The sequence below is a fragment of the Micromys minutus genome (genome assembly GCF_963924665.1).
Source record: "Micromys minutus genome assembly, chromosome: 2".
Classification (NCBI taxonomy): Eukaryota; Metazoa; Chordata; class Mammalia; order Rodentia; family Muridae; genus Micromys; species Micromys minutus.
In genome coordinates, this window is record NC_137971.1 from 47,625,791 (window position 1) to 47,633,995 (window position 8,205).

Genomic DNA, 8,205 nt, shown 5'->3' on the forward strand with positions numbered 1-8,205 from the left:
CATATCTTCCAAAACTAGCCAATTATAGAGACCACTGATCATCCCTCATCCCTCATCCCTCAAAGCATTGGAGCATCAGTCTTCAGCCTTCTGGCCCAGGATCATACCTGACAGACCTTTGTAATGCAGAATTTTGAAGGGCTGATAATCCTTGGCTTGGCGAAGATTTTCAGTTGACCATTCCTCATAATGTACCCCCTTCTGGACAGTATTGTTTGTAGATAAATGAGGCAATTCTTGCCGAGTAGCTGTCTTGCAACAACTGGAACAGCTCCACCAATGCTCGATTTCTTCTTAGAATCTAAGAAGAGGTACTGTCAGGAGCAGATAGGTTTCTAGTAAATGTCATATTCTGTAGACTTCTGACGCCTTTGAAGATTATCTATCTGCACAAAGCATTTCTGAACTGTTAAGCCTAGACTATTCTTGGACATATTTAATTGAAATTATCTTCAAAAACACCCATTCAATGACTCAGAACCATGAGTTTGTTATCTAGCCCTCAAGTAGTATTTGTTTAATCAACTAAAAACAGTGTATAAACCTTAAATCTGTATCAAATCAATTTTATAGCACTGTAAAGATTTCAACTTTACCTTTGCATCAATTAGAAAGATTTCTATCAGTGAAGATATAACTTTATCTTAGTTATCAAAATAAGATTATGGCTGTATAATCAAATCTGGCAAATTCCTTTCTGTATGATTATGACCATTTCTAAATTCTTTACAAAAACAACCTTACAATAACCACTTTCATCCCCCAAAGTCTAGGGAACTGGGCGATAACTCTTCATAGCTTCTTCAAGCTGAATATATGGGCATTGAGAATTTAGAAGGGAGAGGGGAATAAAGAAGCTGGACAAGCCTCAAGAAGGAAAGCCACCTGACGGTTGTTGTAGTCTCTGATGTCTGGAATCAAGCCAGTCCAGCTTTCCAATGACAAGCTTCACCATAGCTGTACATTCTATAATATATATAAAGCTCAACAGAAAACAATTTAGTATCAAGAAATATTTTGTTTGATCTTTTCGAACTTAGTTTTTCAGGTGGTCTACCTCTATCAAATCTAATCCATATACCTCTGGAAGGCACACAGAGCTGAATCACACTTTTTAAAAACACAAAGGCAAAACCTTTCTCCCTTAGTAGGCAACTAGAATATCTTGTATCTTGTATTCTTTCTTAGAGAAATAATATAAACACAAAACAACATCATATCTATTTTGAAACAATATAAACAATTAAGATAATTATAAACCCTTGCTAGCCGCCATCTGATGAGCCACGTGGCCTTAGCAGGATAATTCACAAAACAAACCAACTGACTATCACTTACAAATCAATAAGTAAGCAATCTGTAAAACCAGGACCTTAATTTACAGCATTTTGATCTGTTCTCTCAGTCTGGCACATCAGATCTTCATTTATAAGAAACTTCTCTAACATATTTCTGTATTCACTCTTCTGGTGTACCAACCCCTATCTTAGTTCTGAACTGCAGATGAAGTTCCCCACATGATTCCTGTAAATTTTGTAATCTCTTTTTCTAACTAAAACAAACAAACAAACAAACAAACAAACAAACAAACAAACAAACGACTTGATCATTACTTCTGTGTACCATCCTTAAAGGAAACAAATATTTCTTAATATATTCTCTAAACAATACTGTAAAACCAGGACTTAAGTCCAAAGAATTTCAATCTGCCCTTCTCTCAGTCTGGAGCATCGGATCTTTATTTATTAATACCTAACTGTCACGCGCCCACGCTTCCCGCCGCTAGGAACAGGCGTGCAACAAACAAACAGATTCTTCTGCGGATAACCTTTATTGTCCAGCACTTTGAGCAGGGGGCTTCTTGAGCAGGAAACTTCTCTCTGAGCCAAGGACTCCCTACCGGGTTCTACTGTCTAGGCGACCTCTCACGCGCAGTCCCCCACGAGCGATCTCTCTGTCCAGTCTCTGTCCATGCGGGACCTCCCGCAATCTCTTTTACCGAGTCTCTCTCCACGTGGGATCTCCCACAACCTCTCCTATCAGGCTTCTCTCCACGTGGTATCTCTCCGCCATCCCTCCACGTGGGGTCTCCCACAATCTCTCCACTCTCTTCCTCTCCCACATGGGGGAGAAATGCACTGCTATATATGCCTAAGAGACTTGTGTTGCTACCTGATTGGTGCATCCTCCTGTAGCTCAATCACGTGCCCCAAGAGTGGGCTGTGACTTATGTGGTGCATGCGCATTAAGTCTCTTGGCTGGGCAACAGCTCTGTTTGCTGAGTTCTCAGCGGGAAGCCGGCGCCATGTATTGGCGCCAATGGCTTCCTACACCTAACCTATTATATGGCTGCATTCACTCTATGTGGTTACAGACTTCTATCTTAGTTCTGAACTGCAGGTAAAAATGCACATGTGATTCAGGTAGACTCTATACTCTTTTCTTTTAAGTAGAAAAACAAACTTGACTTGTATATCAATCTTTATGCCATCTTAAAACAAAAGAATAAGCTTTTTAATTTTTGAAAACATTTTTTTTTGAAGAATCAAATAGCTACTAATCCCCCCCTCTTCATCTCTCTCTCTTCTCGGTGTGTGTGTGTGTGTGTATGTGTACATGGTCATCTGCTTTTAGCTGCAGGACCCTACAGCCTGCCAGCAGAGGCTGTCTCTGTGTTTCTTTTGTTTAAGGTCCCCATGCTTTAGAAATCACATGACTCAACATGTTGCTGGACCCCTTTTACTTAGAAAATAAAAACTTTCTAACTAATTCTTAGGCTAATAGCCATAGGACTTTAAGTGGATTCTTGCCTATCACTTTGGTGTAACACCTGTTGCAATAAATATTAGAAAATAGAGTACTTACATCTTTATCAGCCCCATAGTCTCACTCCATGGGTGCTGCCTTCTAGTATGGAGCAGGCACACAGACTCTGTCACTTGGTCTAAGCTGACCCAGAGGTCTCACTCCATCCAAATGACTGTCTCTGTCTCAGGTGGAATTACTGCTCCACGCAGCACAAACATGACTCTAAGACCCGACAGCCAAGTTTATATATTCAATTCTCTATCCACTAACTTCTACACAACAAGATTACATCAAATAAACAAAGATACAAACTGCCCTTCTATATGAGATAAAAGACCTATAAAATCCTTAAAATGTTCATATCTACATAACACCAATTAAGCCCACCTGGATCCGACTCATCCTTCCCGATCTCCATCTTGATTCTCCTTTTGTCTCCTCTCCTGCCCTCTCCTCTGACCCTCTCTCTCTCTCTCTCTACCTTCCCTTCCCCCACCCAATCACCACCTCTCGCCTTTATTTTACTAATTAAAGTGAGAAGAAGCTTCCAATAAAGTCATCTGAGTAGGTGACCAGGCAGCCCTTCTTGGGGAAGTGGAATTAACATAAAAATACAAAAGGCCTCAGGACAATATACAACAAAAACTATCCACATAAAAGCAGGTTCACTAAGAGTAATAGCAGAGAAAATGGGAAAGGGCCTCAAACACATATGTACAGGGGATATTTTCCTGAACAGAACTCCAATGGCTTATGCTCTAGGATCAAAAATTGACAGATGGGACTTCATAAAATTGTAAAGCTTTCGTAATGCAAAGGACACTGTCAATAGGATAAAATGGCAACCAACAGATTGAAAAAGATTATTACCAAATCTACATCTGGTAGAGGGCTAATATTCAATATATACAAAAAACTCAAGAAGTTAGACTCCAGAGAATCAAATAACCCTATTAAAATGGGACACAGAACTAAACAAAGAATTCTCAACTGTGGAATATCAAATGGCTAAGAAGTACCTAAAGAAGTGCTCAACATCCTTAGTCATCAGGGAGATGCAAACCAAAACCACCCTAAGATTCCACCTTATACTAGTCAGAATTGCTAAAATCAAAAACTCATGTGACAGCAGATGCTGGTGAGAATGTGGAGAAAGAGGAATACTCCTCCATTGTTGGTGTGATTGCAAGCTTGTAAACCACTCTGGAAATCAGTCTTGGGGTTCCTCAAAAAATCCAACATAGTACTACCTGAGGACCTGTCTATGTCACTCCTGGGCATATACCTAAAAGTCGCTCCAGCATATAACAAGGACACATGCTCACCTCTATTCATAGCATTTTATTTATAATACACAGAAGCTGGAAAGAACCCAGATATCCTACAACAGAGGAATAGATAGAGAAAATGTGATACATTTATACTATGGAATAGCACCCAGCTATTAAAAACAGTGACTTTATGAAATTCTTAGGCAAATGGCTCAAACTAGAAAATATCATCCTGAGTGAGGTAACTCAGTCACAAAGACTACACATAGCATGTATTCACTGATAAGCAGATACTAGCCCAAAAGCTTGGATTATCCAAGAAACAACTGAGAGACCTGGTGAAGCTCAAAAAAAAAAAAAAAAAAAAAAAAAAAAAAAAAAAAAAAAAAAAAAAAAAAGAGCAAAATGTGGATTATTCAGACTTTCTTAGAAGGGAGAACAAAATACTCATGGGAGAAAAAATAGTAAAGCAGGGACTGAAGAAAAGATCATCCAAAGACTGCCTTGAGACTGCCTTCCCAGGATCCAACCCAAATCTAGTCACTATTGCTGATTCCCAGAAGTGATTACTGGCAGGAGCCTGATATAAATGCCTCCTCAGATGCTCTGCCAGAGCTGAACTGATACAGATGAGGATGCTTGCAGCTAGCCACCAGACTGAGCATGAGGACCCAGTAAAGAAGCTAGAGAAAGGAGGTCAAAAGGTTTATAACCCCATGGGAAGAACAACAATATCAACTAACCCAACCTTTCAGAGCTCCCTGGGACTGAAACACCAATCACTGAGTACACATGGAGGGAGCCATGGCTCTAGTTGCATATGTAGCAGAGAATGGCATGCTCTGACATCAATTTGAGGAGAGGCCTTTGGTCCAGTGAAGGCTTGTATACCCAGTGTAAGGAAATGCCAAGGCACTGAGGTAGGAGTGGGTGTTTGGTAGTGGGAACATTTTCATTGAAGCAAGGGGAGAGGGAAGGGGAATGGGAGAGGAGGGAAAGTGGATAAAATTTGAATTGTAAATACAGAGAATATTCAACAAAAATGATAAAAAAAAAATCTTATGTGTCTTCTCTATTCTCAGGAAGACTATTGTCACTGTTTTGTTTTTTTTTTTTAATATATCATGTACTGCCCCCTGATTACTGTCTCATACCTAATATCTTAGTTGGGGAGAAGTAAAAACAAAACAAAATAATAACATTAACAACAGCAACAAAAACCCAAATGCTTCAAATGGAGAAGGAAAAATGCAGTATTTCACAATAACATTATTCTTGCTCATAATGCCTGTGGCTTATTGAGAAATAGGAAAGATGCAGCTGTGGATACAGCCTGTCCACTGCTTTATTCTCTGACCAGATTCAGAGAACAAAGTGTTGAGAGCTTAGCATAAGCACTTTCAGTAACTGACTGGGCCTCCCATCCATAGCTGAGAACTCACTTCCTGTCATGAGAAAGAGAAAGCAACAGGATCAAAGCACAAAGAAAGAACTTCGTGGAAGGAAACTGAGAATGGAGTGAATTGTTGCAGTCTTCATGAGTGTGACCCAGGAAGCGCTGTTGTGGGCTTGTCTGACCATATGGGACGGTATTTGAGGAACCCCAATGAAGGAAAATGTTGTGTTTGGTTTGGTGTATTTTTTGTTTTTGAAACAGCTGTAGATCAATCATGTTTTAAATTGGCATTGGTCTTAAATCAATTGCTTTGTAGTTTTTGTCTTATGTATTATTTTTATGTTTTTACATGCATTTTTGAATTTTATGTATTTTTTGTACAATGTTTATATGTGTACAACTTTGTTGACCTATGATGTGAAGGTCAGACAAGGGCATTGGATTTCCACCTGAGTTAGGATTGTTTTGAGCCACAATGTGGGTGCTGGGAACTGAATTCAGGTCCTGTCCAAAAGCAGTAAGTGCTCTAAACAGCTGAGCCATCTCTCCAATCCCATTTGTTATGTTTTTAATGTTTTCTTTCTGAGAACTGTCTTGATATATCTATATTAAAAGTTAGTTTAAGAAAATCCAACCATCCAGAGACGATGGAGGCGAAAGCAGGATGTTGGGAGGTACAGGGACAGACCCCACAGCTGTCATCACACCGGGAAGCTCTGGACCACTGAGCTCCGACCCCAGCTTGGATTGCCTGTCGCTGAAGAGCACTGGTTCGTTGCACAGATGATTCCATTTTGAAAATGATGTGAAATCTCTGGCTGAGTCCCGCAGCAACCTGACAAAGTTGCTAATGGAAGGTCCAGCGCAGGCAATCTCTTGTTCAGTGAAATCCAATTTCCAGATCTCCGCCGCCGCCTTTCCCATTCACACTTTCCCTGCCAGCCACTCTGGTGAAATCATCACTCCGAGGATCTAGAAGTCCTGCTCTCTCTCATTGAGCTTCTGTGGCAGTGGTTGGAACTATTTTTGTCATTGTTTTTACACCCCAGTGAGCCACATTTTAGTCACGAATCTATTTTTGTTAATCAGACCCACAACACAACATAGTAGCAACAAAAAGCAAATTTCACATGAATAAACAAGGATATGCAAATGATATGCAAATTATATGCAAACAACAGGGCGAAGACAGACTGTTCTACTAACTGAATTCCAGCTATAACCTGTTAAAGACGGACCATCGTGAACCCTGTGAACAGAAGTGTGTAGTAAGTCTTCATTTTCTTGGCTGTTTCAGACTTATAAGATACTTAAGCAGGTGACTTTTTTTCTCTACTTTTGCTGCAGAAACATTACCTGCTTTGCCCAGAGAACTGGCCTTCTACTTCGTGTGGCCACCTGGTCCCCCATATCTGGAACATTTTCTCTCTCAGCTGTTTCTCTTTTTACCAGCCTGTGGACTTCAGCATGCCCTTTATCATCCCATTTAAGACCCGTGTCCGTCCAGTCACATCCGTGGTGGTTACCTTGGCCGCAGTATCAGTCCAGATTTCATTTCCTTCCTGTCTCCACACAAAAGTGTGACAATGTCTAGAGTGACAGCTAAGTTATTAAGAATCCAAGCAAAACAGAACTGAATCTGCTCCTAAAAAAAAAAAAAAGTTAGTTTAAGATAATAAGTAAAACAGTAGCAACAGCCTTATGGTTTTGGTAAGGTTTTGGCTCTTGGAACACATCAATATCTACAGATGTGCCCTGGATGCTCATGAATATGCAAATAATTTAAACCATGCTATGCCAAATTAATGTAGGCTGTAGACTTATTCTATAATGAATAATAAACATTGATATATGCTTAGAATCAATTCATCTGAGAATTTACTGACAATTATTTCTCTTTGGAAAATCTAGCCTGATGTCAGGGTCTTTGGTCATTGATTTTAACCAGAAATGTAATGTGAATATTCAACTGGAAGGCAGTGTAACCTTTAAAGCCAACCTTTAGTACTCAGCTTCACAGGTTAGGCGTCATATCTGAAAGATTTAGCAATCTCGAATGGATGGCACTACTGGGGATCAAGTATTCAAAATGTGAGCCTGTAGATAAGAAAACAGCTTCAATCCATAGTAATAGGTAATTTTTAGGTCATTTGCAATTATATACACATATGGTTATGTGTACTTTCTATACTCTGCATAGCCACACTATACATATACTATGTACATACAGAGAGATGCACTAAATTTATAAAAATGTAAACGTGTATAGATTCATGAGTATATATGTGTATGTATTTAATGATAAGGTATTATGATTTCAATTACTTCTCTTTATTGTAATTTTTCACTATGTCAATGAAAGTATACACTATGTTATTATATGATGAGCATGTACACAGAGATTATAACTGGTTGCTATCATTAGTACTTTAACAGACCTGTTGTCTTACACAATTTATGTGACTGTTCATAATCATGAGCAGCTAAATATACTTATTCAGAAAAAGCCACAAATAATAAGTGAATTCCACTTTTCACTCTTTGGAGACCTCACTTTACTAACACAGGGTTTTTTGTTTTTGTTTTTGTTTTATTTTTTATTTTTGCATTCAAAACTTTTTTTGCCAATTCAATGCCCCCAGTACTTCCAATGAATAGAGGATGTTAAAGTGTTGTTGATATTTTCAACCTGCCTGATACTACTCCCCCAAAGCCAGTGCAACAAAGTGT